General features: G+C 47.8%; 1 protein-coding gene across 1 annotated transcript in view; it reads right to left on the bottom strand.

Annotated features, from left to right (window-relative positions):
* OSGEP (O-sialoglycoprotein endopeptidase) overlaps positions 1–25,616 on the bottom strand; it is a 613,564-nt gene that overhangs the window by 123,272 nt on the left and 464,676 nt on the right. The window lies entirely within an intron of this gene.

Genomic DNA, 25,616 nt, shown 5'->3' with positions numbered 1-25,616 from the left:
AATATTGTACATTTAATGGCACTTTCAGGACGAATGTTTGGGTGCACACTTTCACCTGAGGGGGGAGGGGGGTCTGTAAGTAACAGTTGCGCCTCTAACTGCTGCCCTGTTCCCTGCATATCTGTGTACCGCCAGTGCTTAACAGGTAGGTGAACGTCAGGGACCAAACGCACGCCTGACTGCTTGGGGTGAAATCGTTGGTCACGTATGAATATTTAAGGACTAGCAGCAGGGTGGCACATATATTGCACCCACCAGATCTAATACGAGGCGCCTCCTTGGAGTCAAGCACTCCGGCAAGGACGCGGTGCCGCGAGTAGCTGCTAGGTGAGGCGGTAACAATTTCAGCAGGCCACAGCAGTTTAGGAATTCAGCGGGCTGTATATTTACTTACGGCTGCTGCGGGAAGAAATGCGGGCGTTTGAGGCTCCTTTCTCTGCCATGCGGGATGACAGGGGAATCTGTATGTTGCGCTGAGACTGGCCTTTAACTCTGCTATGGAAAGCGATACGGCATCTGGGCAGCACTGGTGTGGTTTACTGGGCTGCAGCCGGGAGGCGTTGAAGTTAGTCTTTCCCCGAGGCCGCGGCAGCTTCCCTGACGCTGCGGGCCTCCAGAGATGCCGGTTTCCTTCTGCGGGTGCCTCTCAGACTGCTCTGGCCTGCCCGGTAACAGCACCAGTTCGCTCCGTCACCCGTTTACTTCATTTAGAGATGGCCCGCTCTCACCTTGAGCGGGCTCCGCTCCCCCTTCTCAGGTGAACCGACGGTCAGTGTCGGCTGAGACTGCCGGCATGGGCTTATTTCAATGCTGGGGTGGGTTCGACATGCTGTGCGGGGAGTTGCAGCCTCTAAGCCCGTGCGGGCATTGTGTGAGTTTTCCTCTTCCCACACCCCAACCATTACTCAGCATGGCGAGGGGGGCTGGAAGCATCGTATGAATATTTTAGGACTAGCAGCAGGGTGACATATATATTGCACCCACCATATCTATAGCGAGGCGCCTCCTTGGAGTCAAGCACTCAGGCAAGGACGCGGTGCCGTGAGTAGCTGCTAGGTGGGGCAGTAACAATTTCAGCAGGCCACAGCAGTTTAGGAATTCAGTGGGCTGTATATTTACTTACGGCTGCTGCGGGAAGAAATGCGGGTGTTCGAGGCTCCTTCCTCTGCCATGCGGGATGACGAGGGCATCTGTATGTTGCGCTGAGACTGGCCTTTAACTCTGCTATGGAAAGCGATACGGCATCTGGGCAGCACTGGTGTGGTTTACTGGGCTGCAGCCGGGTGGCGTTGAAGCGCTTCTCTCCCAGAGGCCGCGGCAGCTTCCCTGACGCTGCCGGCCTCCAGAGATGTCGGTTTCCTTCTGCGGGTGCCTCTCAGACTCTCAGCATGGCGAGGGGGGCTGGAAGCATCGTAGCGCCACAATCTTTCTCCGAGAAACACATGCCCATTTTAGGATTCGGGGCGTGTTTTTGGCGGTCTGAGTAACAGATGACGTCACAGGTCGAAAGAACGCAAAAAAACACGCCCCCGAATCTGAAAGAGATGGGGCTTGAAAGGAGTGACGCCCTTCTCCTCCAATGGCTGGCCTCCGTTTAGGAAGCCAGCCAATGGAGGAGAGAGGCCGGTTCAAGCCCCCATACTAGAAATTATTAAATCTCCTACCGGAGACTGCACAAGCGCAGCCTTACGGTCCTCGACCTAAAAACGGGGACAGGTCATTGACATAGAAGTAGGACTATTTGACAGCTGTCATAGACATAGAAAAAGGACTATAATGACAGCTCCCTGCACAGACCGAGATGTAGCATTACAGACAACAAATCCGAGGTCTTTTATTGGCACCCCTCTCCTTTACGCAGCAGCATTAGAACTTTTTATTACATTTACACTTTTAAAACTATAGTATATGTTTGCCAAAAATCAATAAAACATCACAGGCTAGCAAACACCAGATTTACTAGCTTTATCAATGGTCGTTTCTATAGCTGCGCGTCAGCACCATGTAAAGTACAACTCACTAATGTTGCTTAGTTGCTCATGACAGAAAAGCATGGGAAGTAAACTGCAGAATGCTAAATTGCCGAAGGGCAGCCAATGAAAAACAGGGACATTTCTGTGTTTAACCGGGACACTGTTTGAAAACAGGGACATTTGAGTCACTTGGAAACAAGTGTCGGGACACTTCTCCAAAAACAGGGACCGTCCTGGGAAAACGGGGACGTCTGGTCACCCTAGCGCACGCCCATGTGCACAAATGCATCCCGGAGGGAGGCCTGACGCCGGAGCTCATCCTCAGGCAGGACATCATCCAACCGTCCGTAAAGATGATCCTTTTTACAGACGCCTTTATTTTAGGCATTGCAGGGAACAGAGCTGTTCCCCTGCAAAATGCCTCAGCTCCCTGATGGGACCGCCTCGCACTCCCCTAAGCACAAGAGCATCCCCACCCCGCCCATTATCATTCTGTGTGGGGCTGATTGCCACATACAGAATGACAATGGGGCAGTCTGGGCTGGCACAGCATGTGGTGGCCTCCTCCAGCCTCAGTCCAGGGCAGGGCATTCTGTCACATGGAGGTGCAAAAACGCCCATGCTGCTGCTAGGTGAGAATCCAGTTAGCCAAAGGAAGGCGGTGAAAGAAGTTGAAAGAAAAGGATTATAGTTATAGTATAGCAGCCAAGGTTGCTGCTTTTATATTGTATGCAACTAACAACCATAGACAAAGCCAATAGTAATGGCTTGTTGTAGGTGTAATGTTACTTGTTCCAGGTGTAACGTTACTTGTTGTATTATATATCTGGATGCAATGACAGAAGCGACAAAAATACCAGTCGGGCGGCATATTATATTAAGCACAGATTTTTAGCTTATGTGTTGTAAGCCACGCATTTTATTACATCAACCACCCTTTTGGAGATACCCCCCCTAGTTTTTTCATCCCACTTAACGCTGTGGAAACAACACCATGTCAGTCGCCCCACGTCAAGGCACTGTGCATCATGCATGACGCATGCCTTCCACATTTTCAGATTGCCTAAGTGCAGGGGCATAGTGAACCCTGCTCCACCCCACCTCTTGCTTAAGGAACTACAGCAAGGGTGGAGTTCTTGATAGGTCTCATAACTAATGTGAAAAGGTGAGTAAGTAAGTGACGGGATGGGTGGATGGATGGAGAGATGAGTGAAATGATGGATGGATGGATGAGTGAAAGGGTGGATGACGGGGAGTGAATGGGTGGATGGATGAGTGAAATGATTGATGCATTGATGAATTGATAAGTGAAAGGGTGGATTGATGAATTGATAAGTGAAAGGGTGAATTGATGGGCGGATGAGTGAAAGGGTGGAAGTAAGGCTGGATGAGTGAGTGAAAGGGCAGGTAGATGGACAAAAGGATGGATCAATGAGTGAAGGAGTGAAAGGGTGGATGGATGAGTGAAAGGCTGGATGAATGATAGGTTCAATGGATGGATTCATGAGTGGATGAGTAGATGGATGGGTGGAAGGATGGATGGCTAAGTGAAAGGGGAATTGAAAGAGGAAGGGGATGGGTAAATGGATGACTGAACGGGTGAATGGCTGGATGGATGAGTTAATGGATGGATGGGTGGAAGAGTGGATGGATGAGTGTATGGATGGATAGGGTGAAAGAGTAGATGGATGGATGATGGATGAGTAAAAGGGTGGATCGAGGGATAGATCAGTGAAATGATGGATGGAAGGAAACGTGATGGATAGGTTTTTAAATGGATGAATATGGACATTGTTGGGCACACTGATGGAAGGACAGAATGAATGGTGAAAGACTGAATGAAAGATGAAAGTATGATTACACATTGTAAGCCCCATTATCTTAAGCAACATTTCCTATACATTGACTTTCCCATTTATATGAGTGATTGTCTCTTTATAATATGTGTGTGTTGTAACGCACTCCAAAACTCTGCCCCACATACTTGGGATGAGTAGCACTATAGAAGAAATTAAATACACATGAGAGAGGGTCTATGTGAAGATGAGGGGCGCCATTGGAGGGTGGTATCAAGGCCAGACTGGCCGGACCGGGCATCAGGTGTTTTCTCTGGGAGCTGGAAAGGTGGAGGCGGTTCTGTTACCACAAAAAGACCTGCACATTTGCTTAAAGCTGCGCGTATACTGACAAACCATGAAGTGCACAATTGTCTCAACCTAATATAAACTTATTTTCACTTGAACTTTAGTGGTTGTCTATTTACTTACTTACATCAGAGAAGGTTGCGCAATAGTATATGTCTGTAAACCTTACCTTTTGTTCCAAATTTTTACACTTACTGTCCTGAATTTTTACACTTACTGTCCTGAATTTGCACCCATGGCAGTTGGCTAGTAAATCTGCTCCGTAGTGTTCAGCTATTGGGAGGCCAGTGACGTAATTTTAGGGTTCAGGATGGGTATGGGTTTTGGGGTGGCAGTGATAATTTTAGAGTTCAAGGTGGGTATGAGTTTTGGGGTGCCAGGGGTAATTTTAGGGTTCAGAGCGGGTATGGGTTTTTAGGTGCCAGGGGAAATGTTACGGTTCAGGGTGGATATGGGTTTTGGGGTGCCAGGGGTAATTTTAGGGTTCAGGGTGGGTATGGGTTTTGGGTTGCAAGGGGGGACATTTTAGGGTTCAGGGCGGGTATGGGTTTTGGGGTTCCAGGGGGACAATTTTAGGGGTCAGGGCGGGTATGGGTGTTGGAAATGGGATTCCCCGTTGGCTGAGGGTCGCACCAAAGTCCAGTAGGAACCCCACTCCCACGTAACGAGGGGAGGTGTACTCCCCCAAAATGACGCCTGCTCCCCCTGGTAGTACTGTAGCCAGGGCAGACAGGCTTACTCCCTAGATGGCGTGCCAAGCATTTCAGACTAAGCGTGGTAGTAAAAGAGACCCACTACAGATAGACGCCACACAGAAGGTATGTAAAAAGATCTGATTCTTTATATAAATTTGACACCGGACCAATAACGGTAACCATCCACAGTATCACTTTTAGAACAAGGCTTATGTGTCTTCGTACAGATGCTTAGGTTGGATGAGTGTTCGTGTCGTTTACGTAAGTTCTTGATACAGCACCCCCTTTTACTCGTAGTGGCTCACAATAACTGGGGAACAATGGAGAACCAGGCCCCTTCAGCTGGGGCGACGGTAAACAAAAGCAAGGATGCGCATCTGCTGGGTCGAGTGGCCGGTACGAGGCGTGCAGGCCAATATGATGCAATTAGTCCATCGCTGCAGGTACGGTGCGGGTGAGGAGTACGAGGCGTACTCTGATCCTTTGACAGGCTGAAGGACGATGCGCACTGGCGGGTGCGGGCCAGGAGTACGGAGCGTACTCTACGTCCCTGGATGGCAGGGTTCGATGCGCACCAGCGGGTGCGGGCCAGGAGTACGGAGCGTACTCTACGTTCCTGGATGGCAGGGTTCGATGCGCACCAGTGGGTGCAGGCCAGGAGTACGGAGCGTACTCTACGTTCCTGGATTCATAGATTGCGATGCACACCAGCGGGTTCGAACCAAGGGTACGGAGCGTACTCAACGTTCCCGAGCTTGGGGGTTGCGATGCGCACCAGCGGGTGCGGGCCAGGAGTACGGCGCGTACCCTCCTGTTGTTCCCAAAAAGTCCTCGGTGTCCAGGGGAGCCGCGACCAGGTCAGCAGGGCTCCCGAGATCCAGCAAGGAGGGGGGTCAGTCTTTGTTCCACCATCTGGGCCGCGACCAGGCCATCAGGGCTCCAGGGGGTCTAGCACGGAGGCGATCGGTCTTAGTTTCAGCAGTCTGGGCCGCGACCAAGTCAGCAGGGCTCCAGGGGTTCTAGCACAGAGGCGATCGGTCATAGTTTCAGCAGGGTGGGCCGCGACCAGGTCAGCAGGGCTCCAGGGGTTCTAGCACAGAGGCGATCGGTCTTAGTTTCAGCAGTCTGGGCCGCGACCAAGTCAGCAGGTCTCCAGGGGTTCTAGCACAGAGGCGATCGGTCTTAGTTTCAGCAGTCTGGGCCGCGACCAAGTCAGCAGGGCTCCAGCGGTCTCATAGAGGCACACTCGCAGTGCCTTTGGTGGGAGCCGTGACAGCGTCAGCAGGGCTCTGGAGGTCTTTCAGGGGCACACTTGCAGTGCCTTTAAGTGGGAGCCGCGACAGCGTCAGCAGGGTTCTGGGGATGCATCTTCTCTTTTTCCCCCAAAAGAGTCTGTTTCTCTCGTGCCAGGCTCACTCCTTTATCCCCCCGAAAATGTCTTTCACGTCTTTCATGTGGGCAGGGTGTTCCCCTCCCCGGATCCGTGGGGAGGGTGTCCCCTGTCATGGGACACTTCACCCTGTGAAGCAGGAAGGCAGGGTCATCAGCCGCCCAGCAGGAAGCGGCGGCGGCATTGTGGAGGACAGGACACAGCCCTAAAACTACTCCTCCCACTGATCTCAAATGCAGACAGCTATCACCAGATGCTGGAGTTTCCACAGGCCCTGTCATGAGCTCCAGACGGGGAATACACATTTCAGCCGCCACCCCACAGCTCGAGTGGACGAGGAGACTACGACTTCCCAAGAGTATTACTTTCCCACTCAGTCGGTAGAAATCCTCCATCCTCGAGAGTGCACTAATCAATTCTGAATGCTGGGACGCTAGTCTGCTATTTCCCCCATGTTCCCTGGGCCAGATAAATAATAGGAGGTAATAATCAAAAGCTACTAAAAAACGAAGATGGCTGTAAGTATTACGAGGTCATGCCACCCACACCAGGGCAGGACCTATCTGCTACTAACAACGCCCCCGGCCCAAGGGCCGACCATAGGGGTGCCTGATATATAGACAAGGGACCCAAATAGGTTTGAGAAAAGGGTAATTGCGTCGCAAAGTTCAGGGGTTAGCCTTGAAGGGAGGGCCAGGTCCAACAATGGGTTATGGGGTGCCAGGGGGCTAACTTTAGGGATCAGGGAATATATGAGTTTTAAGTGGCCAGGGGGGTAATATTAGGGTTCATAAGTGTGCTCTAATTGTTCTCCGGTTTCAAATGCAGAATTCACCAAATTTTTTTTTCTCAGCTTGGCCTGAGCATTACCCGATCCTGATTGTCTGCCATTTTAGCCTGCCCCTATTGATTAACATTGGCCACGCCCCTTCGTTTGCCAGGTTAGCCCCCCCGGAAAAATTTCTGCGGATGCCCATGGCCCTTTAGCGCTAAATAGTCATCTATCTCTTTCTCGAGCTGCGTGATCACCTCAGATCTATGGAGGAGAGTCTCTCGGAGGCGCCAAATGCGAGATGTCTAAGCCTGGGCTGGGAGAGAGAGGTCAAGCAGTACCGCAGAATGCTCCGATAGCGATTGGGGTTCAATTTCGACCGACCGCAGAGCAAGCTATACCTCCCGTGAGCCCAGGAAGTAATCTAACTGGGCATAAGATGTGTGCGCGTGGGAATAAAAGTTGTAGTCCTGTGCATTTGGGTGTAAAGCCCTCCAACGATCTCCGAGACCCATTTCTAGTGGCCACCACATTTTCCTGAACTAATTGCCTCGACTGCGCCCTGTCTGTGTCCTTAGCCATTCATGTCACTGTTAAAAACTATATTTAAGTCTCCTCCTATGAGAACCCAGTGGTCCTGTATCAATAACACCTAAGCTACTGCCCCGTTTATAAAGGTTTCCTGGCCCTCGTTGGGGCATATATGGAGGCCAGCAGTAGTGAGTGGTGGCAGAGCTAGATCCGGTAACACAACAGACCGCCCTTAATCTCCGATATCTTAGCATCCATCTTTCCTCTAAACTTGTGAGAGAGCAATATTACCACTCCTGCAATCTTATGCAGCAAAGCAGAGAAGTACTGCTGGGGAAAGGCTTTAGATTTGAGTCTGTGTGAGTCACTAGGCTGAAGAGTAGTCTCCTGTAGGAGGCATATATCTGCTTGTGAGTGCTCCAAGTAAGATAAAACATCCTTCCTATTGACGGGATTGTTTAAGCCTTTAACATTAAGGGTCAGGATCTTCAAGCTAATCATGGGAAGATTCATGAAGTAGAACTAAGGAGGGTGTATGTCGGAGTGAGCTTTCAGATACTGTCGTTCTCCCTCCCTTTCTCCGACGGGCTGTAAGCCTAGAGCGTGTTGTGGTATGAAACATCTCAAAGTACATGGTTGGCACCGAGAACCCACCCCCCCAAACAAGAAAAAGAACCATAAAACTAACTAAAAAAGTTTCCATGGCAGGGAGGAACAAGTCTCATCTTCTCCCTGCCAGATGGAATAGTCATTGATAGGAACTTGGCCGATCCCCGGAGAAATTTCCCGGTCTTTCCCTGCCCAGGCCGCCCAAGCCCGCCCCCTGCAATGCTAGAGTATAAGCAATATGCAGGACCTTAGGCGGGTTTATCTGCCAACATGCCCTCCGTAAGCTTCTCAATCAGGGCTTCTCTCTCTGAGGCGATTGCCGTTGGGTCAGGACCAGGTATTGTACGCAACATGGGGTCTCTCCTCCATCTCAGGTCATCAGTTGATTTCTGTGGCGTCCTGTGCATGTTCGGATGATTTCTTCACTGGGGATCGATTTGGAGCAGCTGCTGCCTCCAACTAGCGGACCTGGTGTAGCCTGTCCTGCTATCGAAAGATCAATCTGAAGGGATGCCCCAAGGAGTATAATACTCCTGATTCTCTCAGGAATGCCATGACGGGGCGCAACTCCCTCCTCTTCTGGAGGGTAGATGCAGCAAGGTCCCAGAAAGATGCAGTGTGTGACCCTGGAGAACCACCGGCGATGAGGACCAGGCTTCTTTCAGAATCTGCTCTTTGAGGAGGAAGTTGGACGCACATCAGGATGTCCGGCGAGCATGAGGAGTTTGGCCCCCAGCTTCCAATTCTTAGTTCTGGCTAGGCGGATGTCCCCCACCATCATGTCCCCTAGTATATGGGCACAAAGTGCTGCTATGTAGGCAGCTATGTCTTCTCCCTCCGCATCCCGTGGGGCTAATCTGACATGTATGTTGTTTCCAGATCTTCTGCATGAGTTTGTAGATTAATTTGCTGCTCTGATAATCTAGTTATCTCCTGCTGGAGCGGTTCTATTTCCTCATCCCGGGACTTTTCCCTTCCCTCTAATGCATCCACCCGGTCCCTGATATCAATGACCTCCTTACCTACAGCTTGCAGTTCATGGGTTAAGTCTCTCTTGACCGTAAGGAGATCTTCACGAAGAGCCGAGAATAGCAACTCTAAATATGGACGAGTGACCGGAGCCTCCAGGTCTTCTCCGGTGGGGGAGGCAGAATGGCTCAAACTTGACCGAGGAGTACCTTCCTGGGCCGGCTGCTTCAAAAGCATTTCCTTGATGGTGGCCCCCTTCTTATTCTTTACTGTTGCCCTCAGTCCTGGTGATGGAGGTTATAAGGGGGCGGGTTATGTAAACGTTATGCACTGGGCCGTCTCACCCAGGGGCAAGGTAGGGCTATCAACCTGTGTCTGGTTCACAGAGATGTAGGACACAAGGCCCCGGTTGTTATCCCTTTCAATCCAAGGCTAGGATTTGGTTGGAGGAGTCACCTGATTGTGCTTAGGGGTCACTTCTAGTGGAACTGTAAAGCGGAGGGGGATCTGCCTTGTCACCGGTGCAAGACCATGCGTGTGTCTTCCGCTTGCCCCTGCAGTAGCGGAGGTCACTGCTTTTGAGGTTTCCAGGGCTGCCACAGCCCGTATGTTCGTATGGGGGACCTCACCCCCTTCGTGTCCCCAAGGGTATGGCAGGAGATTCATGGGGCCATTCACGCAAAGGCACGTAAGTAGGTGGAATAGGCTGTTTGTTTCAGGCCTCTCTCCCGAGTGTTCCTTGCAGCCAGAATAGCCTCTGGTCACGCCCCTCAGGGTCCCCCCTCTCCCGTTGTGCTGTGTCCCGCTCCTTCGCGGGTGAGGGGAGGGATAGCTGTCACAGTACAGGTCAGTCGCAGTAAATGTGGTCTTTCATGGGAAGCCGGGGGCCCACACTCGCTGGCCTCGACACAGGTCGCCGCCGAGACCAAGCCCACCCAAGTCCCCTTCGCAGCAAAAAATAAAAAGGCCTTCCATTTCTCTTCAGGCTCTGCCCCCTTTCCAGGGTCGCTTGCACTCACTGCTCTCAGCGGGAGGTGAAGTCGTTCGCCTCCCATACTTGCTCGCCGGGCCAGCTCCTGCTGGGGCCCACCAGGCTCCTTGAGGTCGCATCTCTCTGGCTGCTACCTCTGGGACTCTGGTCCATGCCGGTGCCCTCACGGGGGCGGGTACCGCTCAACTGCAGCCACCGTAGTCCAGCTCTCCACTAGTCTCCCAGGTGAGCCGGCCTCATAGGCCGCAAAGGAACCCCGCGGGGGAGCAGCAACTTGCAATTAGGTCCAGCACTTTCGCAGGGCCCCTGCCTCATTGGCCTAAATGTAGGCAGCCGCCGAGGCAGGCCCGACCGGACCAGCTACGCAGTCGGCCATCTCTCCGCTCTCCTGGCGACTCCCGATGCTCTTAGGCGTCACATAAGAACGGCTGTCGCTCTCTACCATGCCTCGACTTTCTGTTTATCCCGCCGTTAGCGGGGGGCTATCAAGGGTTAGGCCTGCCCGAAGCGGGAGAGACCAGTTTGCACGTCCTATCTGGACGCCAGCTTGGCCACGCCCCTATCCTTGATCTTTTGAAGTACCCACAGAAAGAGAAGTGTCACAGCAAAGGCGTAAAGGAACACATACATTTAATCTAATATGCTGTAACCCCAGGTAAACTAGACAAATCCATGAGGCAAATTGGTATATCTGGAATTGTAGTGGATGGCAAAGGTGTCCATGGTTGGACAAGGCAATATTTTGAGAAGGACTTGAGGACTGCCTGGAAGACATTTTAAAGATACAACTAGCACCCGTTATTGTTCGGTTGGGAATGCTGGAAGCATTACTTTGTAACTCGAAAGTATCCAATCATAGTCCTGCATCAAGTGGCCTGGAGACAGAATCGGTGGGACTGAGGGGAGGATTGGGATCTGCACAGCGGGGTGATTTTGATCCCACAGCCCCCACAATCAGTAAGGGTCTGCAAGCAAGTAGGTGGCACACTTAGCACATAGGGAGAGCAGTCAGTCAGCCCTGTGGTGTAACAAGCAAACCCTAGGCTATATGGGCCCACAAGGAAGCGTAAGAGCCAAAAAAGATAATAGTGAGGAACATGAAGTCGCAGGTGTGGCCTCGCATAGACCTTTAGCGAATGATCTTACAGACCTTCGGGTAACCCAGGGGTCTGAATCACAGGATCCCAGCTTCACTAACAGCCCTGGTCAACTAGAAGACAGAACTGACATCTTGAATCTACCTTTTGAGTCAGTTCCTTTAGTGGCTGTTTTAGTGGTTGTGCCTCCAGTAAAGCAGGGTGCTAAGGCGGCAACAATAAATCTGATACATAAGGTGACCCACTGGCTGGACAGATCATTGGTAGATGGCTGCACCATAGCACCCCATGTCATTATGGCCAGAAGAGTGGGGTGGATGGGGGAAGCTACGAACAATAGACAGGTGGGGTGATTGTATTGTGGTTAATCTGACACACCAGTCATATGTTAGAGCTATGACCTATAGCCAGCGCAAACCAGATTCCCATGCAGGAATTCAGGGCCTTCCGCTCTCTTTCTTTTATCCCGATGGGGTCCAACACTGGAGCACTCAGGGGAAAGCCCGCCGTCTGCCGCATGGAAAGTTGATGCAAGGCCCAAGAGTGTGTCCAAATACGCCCAGGTCCATTCCCCTTCCAGACAGATACGCCCACTGAAGGACTTGGATAGTGTTGACTGGCCATTAATCCCAAGTGATGGTATGACAGGTATCAGTCACACCTTACCAGCTAGAATGGCCAATGAGATCAAGGCAAATTTAGTTCCCGAAGCAAATTGTTCATCCTTCAGTAAATTTTTGTCCTGGAATATCGCAGGGCTGAGGGGGATAAAAGATGATGAGCTCTGGTTAGCCATACTAAAATCTGGCCACATTGGTGCACAGCAAGACGCATGGAACACGTCAGACTGTTTTGTTTTGGATGGTTTTGTTTCTTTTTCAAAAGCCGCATCCCCTTCTGCTACAGGACAGCAAAAGGAGGCCTGCTCATCTTAATCTCGCTGAAACTGTCATGCACTATTAAGAGTATGGCCAGCTCATACCCACTGGGGGTGAATGTTTGCCAATGTGCAACATTCGGTCCATCACCTTGTGTGTTTTGCTGTTCACCCTATGTGGGAAGGGTATGCCCAGACGTGCGTCCCGTGCTCACTGTGCCACTGGAGTCAAGCTATCCTGGCTGAAGACAGCTGATAGCCAGAAATCGGTCCTAGGATGCTTGATTCCGGTCCAGGGAAGACATGCCTTGGCAGTTCGGTCTGGACTGTTCCCATGAGGCACAGGGTCAAGACTGATTTGCATATGGCCATGTCTGAACTGGGGTGGCGTGGTGAGCAAAATAACGATGGATTAAACCCAGATCTGGGGGTGAATGTTTTGCCAATGTGCAACATTACGTCCATCACCTTGTGTGTTTTGCTATTCACCCTATGTGGGAAGGGTACGCCCAGACGTGGTTACCGTGCTCACTGCGCCAATGGAGTCAAGCTATCCTGGCTGAAGACGGCTGATAGCCAGAAACCGGTCCTAGGATGCTTGATTCCGGTCCAGGGAAGACATGGCTGGGCAATTCGGTCTGGACTGTTCCCATGAGGCACAGGGTCAAGACTGATTTGTATATGGCCATGTCTGAACTGGGGTGGCGTGGTGAGCAAAATAACGATGGTTAAACCTGGATCTGTGACTGGGGTGAATGTTTTGCCATTGTGCAACATTCCGTCCATCACCTTGTGTGTTTTGCAGCTCATACCCATACCTGCTAGCAGTTAAATTAACTTTACCCAGGAGCCCCAATCTGGTAGTAATTAATCTTTAGAACTCCTTTTGTAGGAACCATGATAGTGAGCACTTAGCTTTCCTTGAAAGCTTTATAGAGCACACTGCACAGGTTAGCCGTACGCCCCACGAATTTATCATAATGGGGGACTTTAATGTACATTGTTGCTCTTCAAACTGTATTTATCAGAACATCGGATAGTTTGGCTCCCATGGCTCATTTTGAACACTCTCCCCAAGGCAGGCCGACAATATTCTACATTGTTTAGAGCACACAAGCAAGTCAGAGGCAGTGCCCTTGTTTCATGGGAGAGGGAGCAGTTCAACCATAGATTACATTGTGGTGTCCGCCCCTTGTTTCAAAACATAATGAAAGTCAACTCTTCCTGGACCGGTAATAGAGACCACAACCCAATCATTGCTGAATTTACGGGTTGATGGTTTTTCGGGGAGCACAGCCAATGCTCTCGCAAACAGAGAATTCTGTCCAACAGATCAAGTCCGTAAAATAAGGTGGGGGAAGTACATCCCAGAATAATTTCTAAACCAGCTGTATACTGAGGGTAGGGAAGACATTGAGCAGTGCCTTGATACTCATACTGAACCTGATGTGGTAATAGAGGCATTTGATAACTTGGCTAAACGGATTGCAATAAATCTTACTAGTAAATGAAGACCAGGTTACAACAAAGAGGTTAATAGGTTTAATAAAGATTGCTCCAAAACCCACAAAGCCTTCATTGTCGCATTGAAAACAAGCCTAGGGACCACAAATTGATTAAAGTCTGTAGGAAAGCGTACAATACGGCAATAATATCAGAAAACAAAGAATGTCATTCCTGCCGACAGATGGGTCAGCCATTTTGAACAGATTTATACTGAGGTGGTCGTAGAACACACTGATACCTCTTGGGAACCCAGTATGGAACCGCTTTCACTATGCTTTAAGGTGGATGAAGTACAGAAAGCTATAGTGGCTGCTTCAGCACGAAAAGCCCCAGGGCCCAATGGGATACCGGTCGATTTTTATAAATCAGATCCAGGTACCTGGGCAAAGATTTTAACAAAGCGTTTTAACGCTGCTACAGTGGCTGGCCCGCCTCATTCATGGTCTACAGCGGTGATTTGACCTATTCATAAAAAGGGCACCAGAGACGACCCAGCATGCTACCGCCCGATCTTGTTATTAGATTCAGCAGCAAAAATAAAGGGTAAGGTAATCTGAGAACATTTAAGCAATTGGTTAGTAGAAAAGAACGTGCTATCGGATTTGCAATTTGGTTTTAGAAAAGGCATGGGAACAGTGAACCAATGTATGAATCTACTTATGTTGACACCCTTGCCAAAAAAGGTTGTATGTTCATGGCATTTATGGACTTATCGTCCGCCTTCGATAGAGTGAACAGATCAATACTATGGCTTTTACTGCTAGATATAGGCATGGATGTAGATTTGGTGTCCTTCTTGTACTGGTCTCATCTAAATTTAACCGCCTCAGCTAAATACAATGCGGGGGCTACGGGGGCCTGTGTTATGCCTCTGTCCCTGCCCTTTTATATGGTGATGACACAGTGTTACTCGCCAGGACACCAAATGGGTTCAAATGACTTGTAAATACTTTTATTGATTTTATGGTCTCACCGGACCTCTCCACTAATTTTACAAAATCTTATATAATGTCATTGGGAAATATTAAACTTGAGAAGCAAGCACTTTTATGCAAAGGTGGGGGAGTTGTCCAACGTAGCAACATCTCCACATTTGGGTGTATTATTTGATGAAAAGGGATCCTGAGTGGCTTAGCGAGCACTGAAGAAAAACACTTTAGCAAGAGCCGCAGGGGCAACACTGGACTTTGCCAGAAGATTAGGGAGCAAACCCTTATTGCCATTACTGAAAGTTTACAGCGAGAAATCTATCCCCATGACAATATATGGCAGTGAGGTTTGGGGCTATAAGGAGGTAAATTATCTGCAAGGTGCCGAAAATAGATTTTTAAGGAAACCTTTAGCTGCTCCCCTGAGTACCCCTGCACTCATGGTGCACAAAGAGTTAAGGCAGGAATACGTCACAGATTGTATTGCAGTGACCCCACTAATATGGTGGCTTAAAATCTGGTCTACACTCAAGCCTTGCTTAAATCAAATTATTTTAGAGGACAGCATGAAGTTAGACAGGTCCGCAGACATTCTCTAGGTAAGTTATATTTTACAAGGTTGTATGACGTTACAACGCATGCCGTTACAATGCATGCCATTACAACGCATGCTGTTACAACACATAACTTTACCCTGACTTGCAGTTGGGGGTGCGCTGGAAGTTGGAATAGTATAATTTAGTATTCCAACTCCAGTGTGTGCAATAGTAGGGAAGGTGTTGGAGTTAACTCCAACACCTTCTACTCCCTGCAACAATCCTTTCACGTTGCAACAACATGCACTGTAATGGCATGCGTTGTAAAGGCTGTTTCCCTTTTACAACGGCTTACGGCACTTGGGTGCCCGGACCTTTTTAACCAACCAAGACAGCTGCACCTTGGGGAGGTGAAACCATTGAAAGTCAATGTTTAACCAGGAGAAGGATGGAAAGAGAAACAACTGAACTCAGCAAACCCACAGTTAGACATTACATGATAATAAGCCCTGGGATTTTTTACGAACCTTTTTGGTCTTTTGTCAATAATTTGCACCATTGTTTCCTTTTGTATAGATTCAAATTCAACTGTATCCATTGGCTTCTTACAGTACCAAAAGGTTACGCCAAGGTAGGATCTCTAAAACCCTGTTCTTGTGATGATTTTCGGTCCAAGATTTGACACATTTTATGTTTTTCTGTGATTTTTATAATGATTTATGGTCTAAGCACATCTCCCCTATTCTATGAAACTTCCAATTTGCAAAAGTAAGACCTGGCATTATAATGCTTTCATCCCCTCTGATATGGTATAGGGGTTGCTAGATTTTTAGTTGGGGCTGTACGTAGAAGGAATAATATGCCCCGCCATTCGAAATGACCTGGGATTTGCATGAGCTGAATGTTGAAATGTTCTTTCACCGATCTGATGACCTTTTTAATTCTAGTATTGATATTGTAATGTTTTTATTTTTAATATTGAATAGGCTGTTAGTACAGCTTTTCTTATGTTATGACAAATACTTAACAGCTCTTTATGTTTCTTGTTTTTACTATGTATTTGTACTGGCTTCTCCTTGTGTTCACCTACTTTTATGGTCATAACGTGGCCGAATAAAGTTTTTATTGATTAGACCCAAGGGCGGTCTTTCCATCTATGTGTCAAATAAATTATCCTCCTCCACTGTAAAGATAAAACTACCCAGCACCCATTATCAAATTATTACAGTTGAGCTCCCTGCATCTTCAACTTTTACAATAATGCTTGTGAGTCAGAAATATTGGCCACACTTGGCTTACTTGATACTGATCTGGCCTCCACACTTTCTAAGGGGAGTGGAGATGGCATGACCTCACCCATAAATGATGACGTCACCTATTTCGTTAATTTAGAATATGGTGAGAAACTCAATGAGCTTATGTTTAAATATGATTTACACTTCAGCAATCGATTTTTTGCTTTTCCCCAACAGCTACTCAGCCCTAGTCATTAATTTTACACTACACGACTTCGCAATGAGTGACCACTATCTCCAGAGCCTAGCGTTGAACTCTGGGCCAGTGAAAGATCAAAGGGCATTCCATCACACTCTGTCCATGGAGAACTTAGAGCTCTCACGACTGAATGACTATAGCTTAGGATGGTCCATTATTGACCCGACTAGCTTTTTAGAGCACTTACTTCAGCAACAAAGGAGTGCCTTTGAAGTCTGTCTGGATACTTTGGCTGAAGCCTCTGTGATTATGGAGTCATTCGGCCGAACTATTGAAGCAAATAAAGGGGGGCTAATATCTAAACAGAAGACAGGAGGGGTAAAGAGGAAAGGCTGGTTTGATCATGCTTGTACTGAGGCCCATAAACATCTAATAAGAACTTTGAAAACTAAACCTAGGAACATAGGGGAGGTTCAGCACTGGAGACAGTTATAGAGGCTCAGTCTAAAAAACGTAAAAAAGCCATAAAAGAGGAGGCCTGGAAGAACCGTTTGAGGCTAGCCGTAGCTACAATACTACTGCATTTTGGCGTGTCATTAACTCTCCATTTTTTAGTGAGGATGACAAGCCTAAACTAGAGGTTGCAGTGACTAAAGAGGACTGGGTTGCCCACTTTTCTAACTTATATGAGGCTTCAACAGAATTTTTATTGTAACCATCCTCTACCAGCTCCTATGGTAGTTTCCTCGAAGTATACTTCCGCCTTAGATTGGTCTGCTCTTAACTTCATTCTGTAAGAGGTCACCCTGGTAATTAGTTCAAGCAAGGGAGGGAAAGCTCCAGGACCGGACGGGGTCCCGATTGACCTGTATAAGGCTAATTTTAATCTTTGGGGCCCGAGTCTCACATTGTGCTAATATTTAAGAAAGGTGACCGTAACTGTCCTGCGCGCTATAGACCCATCTCCTTGCTAGATTCTCTAGTTAAGGTGGTGGGGTGCATACTCTTAAGCAGATTACCAAGCGGGCGGACAGTAACAACAAGATTTCTGATTTTCAATATTGATTCCGGCAGAAAATTGGGACCACGAAGCAAGTTATCAACCTGGATCTGTTACTAGGCAAATATGTATACATCACAAGAGGCGTTTTGTATATTGTTTTTGTTGATTTATCATCAGTTTTGATTACGTAATCCATGAGAAGCTCTGGTCTGTAATGATTTCGATAGGAATAGATTGCACCATTGTTAACTTTTTAAAATATTTATATCCAATCAGTTACGCCAGGGTCCGCTTTGGAATAAAGGGTGAATGTACACGTCCCGTTAGTATTGAAAAAGGGATTCGTCAAGGGTGCGTACTTGCCTCTTTTTTGTTTAACCTGTATATTAACAATTTGGGTAACACACCTGATAGTGCGTGTACGGATCTTCCACAAATCAAGTACCGGCCAATACCTGCTCTGCTTTACGCGGATGACGCAGTACTTATGGCACGCACCCCTTTGGCTTTGCAGCATCTCCTTGATAGCTTTGCCCATTTAATGGAAAATCTGGGGTTACGAATCAATATAAGCAATACATTTGTTATAAAAGCAGGCCGTAGCACAACCAAGTGCTGTAACATTCTCATAGGAAAAGCTATTCTACCCCTAACCCCGACCTCATATTTGTGTATTTTATTTGACTTTGAAGGGAACTAGAAAAGTGCTAAAAACTCGAGAAGGCTGCAATTTGTTCGATCTATCATGGTTCTGCGTAACTTTGCAAGGAAACCGGGGAGTAATCAGCCAAAAGAAATGTTAACCATCTACGACGCAAAATGTAGAACTATTCCAATGTATGGTTCTGAATGATGTGGACATGCAGATGCTGTATCACTACAGGTGGTGGAAAATGCCTTTAAAAAAAAATCTTTTGGCACTCACTTGAGGTTGCTCAAACTTTGTATGTCACTCTGAATTGGGCGCTAATTATTTAATAGATCTGATTAAGATCCAGCCAGTCCTTCTCTGGCACAAGATATGGACCTAGGACTATACGGAATTTAACCGTGCCATAGTAAATGACTGCTGTGACTCAGACTTTGCTTTAAAAATTCCCTGGTTAAAGTTTATTAATGTTAATGTTATATGACTTTTATATAGCCCAAATCACCATCAGGTCTCTAAGCGCTTCTAGAGAAGAGTGAGCAAGTCACTAGGGCAGAAATGACAAGGTAGCAGCGGAGGCTGGAGTTACATAGTTGTTAGCGATTCTCTGACTGACTGAGGGTATTTATAAAGCGCACTTATGCCGAGGCGTTTTGGCGCTGGGTGGAATGATCGGGGAGTCTGCGCTAACATTACCCTTGTAAGAAAAGCCTGGTTTTAATAGCTTTCCTGAAGATGGTATGAGAAGGCTGGAGTCGGGCGTCGAGGGAAGAGAATGCCATCGTTTGGCAGCCAGGAATGAAAAGCGTTTACCTCCCCAGCTGACCCTTTTCATCTTGGGAGGAAGAACCAGCCCAGTGTCCATTGACCTTAAGCAGCGCGACAGAATGTAACATGGGAATAGTGATTGTACATCTTCCCCCGCCACTATAGAGAGCTTTGTGTACTAGACACAAAGCTTTAAACTCCACCCGACGTTTCACCGGGAGCCAATGAAGTTGTTTGATAGTGGCCGAGGTGGAGTGATGCTTGGGTAGGCCATACAGCAAGCGAGCTGCAGCATTTTGGAGTGACTTGAGTTTGCTAAGTTGTTTGACTCTAATGCCCAAATAAAGGGCATTGCAGTAGTCAATCCTTGATAATATAAGTGTGCCAACCACCGTTTTCCTGAGAGAGAATTGGATGAATTGGAGGATTTTGCGCAGTATCTTAAGTGTGAAAAAGCAAGTGGAAACCACTTTGTTGATTTGGGGGGTGCAGGTGAGATCTTTGTCAATAATAAAACCGAGATTTCTGGCCTTTGGTATCGGCTGCGGACATGTTCCCGCTTCATGGGGCCTCCAAGACTGGTCCCAGATTGAAGGTTTCTTGACGAATTCCAGAATCTCTGTCTTCTCTGTGTTAAGTTTTAAAAATTTGACATTCATCCACACCATTACAGAGGACAGGCAGTCCCGGAACCGCTCAGCTGACATGCCGTTATTTTGAGATACCGACATTACCACTTGCGTGTCATCGGCATAAGATACAAGCGCCAGACCATAGCTTTTAATTAGTCTGGCCAATGGTGTTATGTAAATATTAAACAGAATGGGCGAGAGTGCAGAGCCCTGGGGGACTCCACCCGAAAGGGTGAACCGTTCGGATCTCAAACTATCCCAGTAGATTATTTGTTCGCTGAAGTCGAAGAAAGAAGTGAGAAGGGTTAGGGCCTTGCCATTGACACCCACGGACTGCAGTCGGCTTATTAACACTGTATGATTTACAGTGTCAAACGCTGCAGTGAGGTAAATAGATACGTTTTTAAGAGCTTCCTAAAGATGAGCAAAGCTGGTTCCTTGCGCATTTTATGAATTTTATGTCAGATATCAGTTGCCCTTGTGTGTTTACATTTATTGGAGGATTTGAGGCTGTGTGTGGAATCGACCAAACCAACAGTTCAACATAAACAAATGGTTTTGACTACCTTTTTAATGCAACTGTACATTTTTAAAGTTGTTAATGCTCAGGACAGGTTTGTTGTTACATGTTTCAGGTTAGATATATTCCACCGACTGATACGTTTCCCAAATGTCAATAATTGGTCCAGAGAATTAATGCCCTGCCCCTGTGACAACGTGTCTAAACAATCTACCATACATATACTGTTTTTCTATAAATTCTATTCAGATTTGAGGAGATCTTTTATCGTACCCTAATGAAATCTTTACATTTTAAACAATGTAGGTCAGCATTTTTATATTTGCATTTTCTTCCAAACCTGTATACATGAGTGGTACTTGCATGATTTCTTAGGGCTACACTGAAGAGAAGAAAGTCTCTACCTGCTGTATGTAAATGTGCGCTTTGCATTTTACTGTATCTGTTATATATTACTATATTTGATTCTTAACGAATTGCAGTTTTATATACTCTTTTATGATACACTTTGTGTATCGAATAAAGATTAATTGAATTGAATGTAAGTAAAGCGATGTCAATCCATATAAAAAGATAAACGAAACAGCAACAGCCACAGGTGTCCGTGGAGGAGGGTGGGTGCATGCAAATCTACAGCACTACATGCCAAGAACAAATGCTTACAGAGTAAGTAACATATTCTGTTTGAGGCATGTGTGACTGTAGATCTACATGCTTTGCATAGACTGTAAAGCAGTCTTCCTCAGAATTGGTGGCTAACTTGTGGGTTTTGTAGTTGTTTGGAAAAGTGTATGTAGCACTGCCAGACCTACATTAGCTTGTTCCCATGCTAGCACATCCACACAAAGTTTATTGAAAGTGTGTGTAGGAGAGTAGGGTCTGCTTCCTATGGTCACCCCCACTTTTTGCTGTGATTCTCTGTTTTTTTTACTTTAGTGTGGCTGTGGGCCTGCTAATCAGACCCACAGCCCAGCTGTTCTCTCTTTAAATTGATACCATGTACTTTAGGTACATACCTGATTGGGTATTGGGTCACCTCTATGAGCCCCTGTATAGTGTACCATAGGTACCCAGGGCATAGGTGCATCCAAGGCCTACCAGGGGCTGCAGCATGTATTATGCCACCCCTGGCTGGCCATCCAAACTGACACCACAGGCTGATCACTCAGCCTGGGCAAGGTGGTGTAATCACCCCTTGCTTAGATCTAGTATACCTATATCTAACCATATATATAGACACATATGTACCTATAAGTCACTCCTATGGCAGGCCTTAACAATCCGGGAGGCAGAGTGCTTGGTTTTATGTGAGAGGGTGCCCTAGCATGAGCTGAGCCCCTCTGCAGCTTTTGGAACCAGGGCCTTATAGCTGTTCTATGATATAGCCATACCATATACTCTTAAATGCATTATAATCCTCGCGGTTAATGCTAACTTTGGTTTGGTTTTATCAAAACATGTTGTGTAAGGTGTCAAACACTTTGGAATACTACCCCCCTGCCAGTTCTGGCGGCGGGTGTAGCATTCCACCCTTCTAGAGGTAGAAGACATGTAGTTACTGCTTTACCCGGTTAAAGTTAAACAGAGCCCCAGCATCACAAAATGGATGCTGCTGCCACAGACACGAGTCTGACCTCCTGCTGCTGGACGAAACTCCGGCAGGGGAGGCCTGGACAATAGGTTTCCTGCCTTGGGAGGTGCTAGCACCTCCCCAGACAGGCTTTTAGTGTATTGGGGCAGGGAGGGCTGCAAAATGAGACATTGCCTGGGGCACACAAGGTGCTCCATGCATAGCCCGGTTCAAACCAGTTGCTGGGGCACTCCAGCCCCAGCTCTGGCGCGAAACTGGACAAAGAGAAAGGGGTGTAACCACTCCCTTCTCAGGGTCCACCCATATGAGGGACCTAGCAGGTAATCCAGCCCCTTAGTTTGGTATAAAGTTAGGAGCTGTGTCTAGAGATTACCCTGGAAAGTAACTACGAAACAGAACTCTTGGACTTCGACATTCTATGCTGACTAGAAGACTGAAGATCTCCCTTGTGGTAAAGGAGTGACCACCCTGTTCAAACAGGCACCACCAGTAACTTGCCGGTTTGCTTTGTCGACGCTCCCGATGGAACCCGACGACTCAGCTACTCAGGACTGAACTCCCAGACTTCTTGGACTCCGACCCACATCCACAGCAAAGCTGAGACCCGTGGCGGACACGAGAGACGTGGGACCAGACTCCCTGGACATCCTGCAAATTGCTAACTGCATCGAGTCCTGAGGTAACTCGCAGTTGTGCATTGGGGCACGAGAAGCCCCAGACCCGAGCAACATCTGCATCAGAGCTCAGCCCTCCACACACCACGAGTGCCGCGTGGGGCCCGCTCCTGCATTTTAGCTTGACACGTCTTCCCGGTTGCTGGCCCGTTGGCTATTAAGCCACTTGAAGACGATCCTTTGAGTTTTCAACGCTTGCCTGGTTGCTCTGGGCTTGCTCCAGCTTCCTTCCAAAAGAGAAGCTCCTCAGACCTTGCTGGTCTGCACTGAAGCGAATATTCACTTCCTGCATGGGTTGCGGTTACCAAGGCTTGTTGGGTCCAATCCGGATACCGACATCGCAGTCAACTAGAGCCTTCGTGGGACAGCTCGACTCCAGCTCCTGGTCGTCGTTGACACCTCCTGGTCCTCGTGGCTGCAGAGACAAGCTTCACCTCTTCACCTGTTTGCATCGCGACATCACCTGGTTCCATCCTGGTTCCTTCCTGGTCACTGGCTAGTGACCCAGAGTCTGTCCCCTCTGTTTTCAGATTCTTCAGTTCCTTGTTCCAACCTTGGATCCACCTGGACACTCTACATTCGGCCGCCTGCAGCACTTCTTTTGCAGGTCTCCATTGAAAGCATCGACGAAACCCGACACGAAAAGGCACCTATGCACCTGACTTCCCTGGGTGAGGTAACTCGAGTACTCCGGTGCTCCCGTGGGTATTGACTATTCAAGTGTCCTAGTTTAAAGGGGTTTCACCGTAGTCCACCCGGAAGTGTCCTTAATCAGTAACTTTGTGACTTCTTCGTTCTCCATTGTAAGTCAATGGTAACTTGCGTCTGTGTTCCCACACTGCACGCGTCTCCCGTGGGTCTTCTACTTCCAAACCTTTGGTCCTGTAGTGTAGCCCCAGCGATTCCCTAGGCCTATTCACTTTTCTTGAAGTGGCTCTTATACCACTTACTTAGTATATGGTTTGTGAGGCCCCTAGGACAGAATTGTATTTGTGCAACTTATAGAATGCTTAATGAATAACTTGTAACGTATCTCAAACTCTGACCTCATAAAGAGTGCAGAGGGGTTGTGTAAGTAATAAATACATATATATTTGATATATCCCTTGTGTGGTGTCCTTTCATTTGGTATTCAAGGGATTATATATGGTAAAACAGCTGGCTACACATGCTCTCTGAAGTTTTAGCCTAAGACTGCTTGTCCATGCTACCACTAGGATAGCTGGTCTATAAGGTTGACTTTACAACCATCACCATAAGGGACGTTTAGACTGGTGCAAGGTGCCAACTAGAATAGTGGACAACATATGCCAGGCTAACTTCTCACACTGGGCATCTATCTCAATCCCAACAAGGACCCGCAAATTCTGGTACAAGAGGTGGACAATATAGGTGTTAGGATTGAAGATGAGTTCAAAAGAGTGTTCTCAGAAAAGATAGACTGTCTTAAGAACTATGTGCAAAGGATGAGGGTAAAAGAGAGTGCAAAACCTGTAACAGCCACGGTCAGAAACCTGCCGATTTCCATGCAAGAACCAGTGAGAGAAGATTTGGGGAAACTGTGTTGTTTGGGAGTAATTGAGCCTGTGGAGGCCACGGAGTGGCTAGCACCCATTGTGGCAGCGAGGAAAGGGGATGGGGCTGTACAATTATGCATAGACTTAAGGGCTCTTAACAAGGAAGTAATAGTGGACAAGTTTCCCCTCCCCAACATATCGCAAATGATGAGCAGATTAGCTGGTGCTAAGGTCTTTTCCACCCTAGACCTCACGTCAGCTTATTATCAGGTCAGGTTGGACCCAGAGTCACAAGATCTCACTGCCTTTGTTACACCCATGGGGGCCTACAGGTTTAGGCGAATGCCTTTTGGACTTGTCTCGGCTGCAGCTGTTTTCCAAAGGATCATGAACAATATTCTTAAAGGAATTCCCGAAGTCCTAAGCTATCAGGATGATGTTCTGATCTTTGGAGAAGATAACACTCAACATGAACGCAGGCTCAGACAAGTTTTAGAGAGATTCCTAGAGCAAGGCTTAACGGTTAAGAGGGAGAAATGTAGGGTTGGGTGCTCAGAGATAGAGTTTCTGGGACAGTAGGTAACCGGAGAAGGGATACTTCCCAAAACAGTTACAAAACACCATCCTCAACTTAACTCCTCCCCATAGCAAAGAGGAAATCAAATCATTCATGGGCATGATCGGGTTTTATAGCAATGTTTGTCCAGAAGTTTGCCAGGCATACCTACCAGATTCGCATCTCCTAAGAAAGGGAGTAAAATGACTGGAGTGAGCTTGCCAAAAAGAATTTGAGGACACCAAGAAAGCACTGGCTGATGCACCCAATCTCAGAGCTTTTGTTCTGGTAGGAGGACCTTCCTGACCACAGACGCTAGCACTAAAGGGTTGGGTGCGGTCCTTACTCAGGAAGGTGAAAAGGGGGGAAGAGACTATAGCGTTTGCATCCAGATCCCTACGTCAGACAGAGTACAACTACTCGGTTATCAAAAAAGACGCACTTGTGGGGCAATCGGCCACCAACAAATTTAGAGATTTTGTATGGGGAACAAAGTTTGACATAAGGACTGACCACAAGCCCCTTGTAGAAGTCTTTACCAAGAAGGGTTTGGACGTCATCTCGAGCAGATAAGAAGGTGGGTAGTGAGTTTACAAGAATACACCTTTGGGGTAGGTAGATACCAGGGGTGAAGAATCTAGCTGCAGACTGTCTCTCGCCGTTGGCAAGGGAAATCCAGGAGGGATCGAGGAGGAGAACAGGCTAAGTGAAGAGGACAATATGATGGAGAATGAGAAAGTGTGTGCTATCACTCAAGGGGTGGTGGATGAAGAACTCTGGAAAGGTGGAGTTGGAGGGTGATGTGCTCCTTCAAGAAGTATGCGCAAAGACCAAGAAAGGTTGGTCTGACTGCGACAAGAAGGAGGAGTCTCTCCGACCATTTTGGATGGTCAGAGATGAGCTATCTGCTGCGGACAATTGTCTTTTCTGTGGTACCAAGTTGGTTCCGCCAAGGAATTTGAGAGAAGTACTGGTTAATTTGGCCCATTAGGGTCACCTGGCCATCACTAAAACCAAGCAGGAGATTACGCCTAGACTACTGGTGGCCATATGGATATGGAGATAGAGAGGAGGATAAGGGAGTGTGTACCTTGCTCGGCTAGCGACAAGGTACTCAAACAACACATCTCCTATGCACTGCAGGACTCTGGCGGAAGGCACGTGGGCTGATGTAGCCTTAGACATTGTGTGGGCCATTATCAGGAGAGAACTGTACCCCGTACATCCTGGGTACTTATGGACCCATACTCTAA

This window comes from Lissotriton helveticus, chromosome 6 (assembly GCF_964261635.1).
Source record: "Lissotriton helveticus chromosome 6, aLisHel1.1, whole genome shotgun sequence".
NCBI lineage: Eukaryota > Metazoa > Chordata > Amphibia > Caudata > Salamandridae > Lissotriton > Lissotriton helveticus.
Note: the sequence above shows the minus strand (reverse complement) of the source record. Positions and strands in the feature narration are given on the sequence as shown.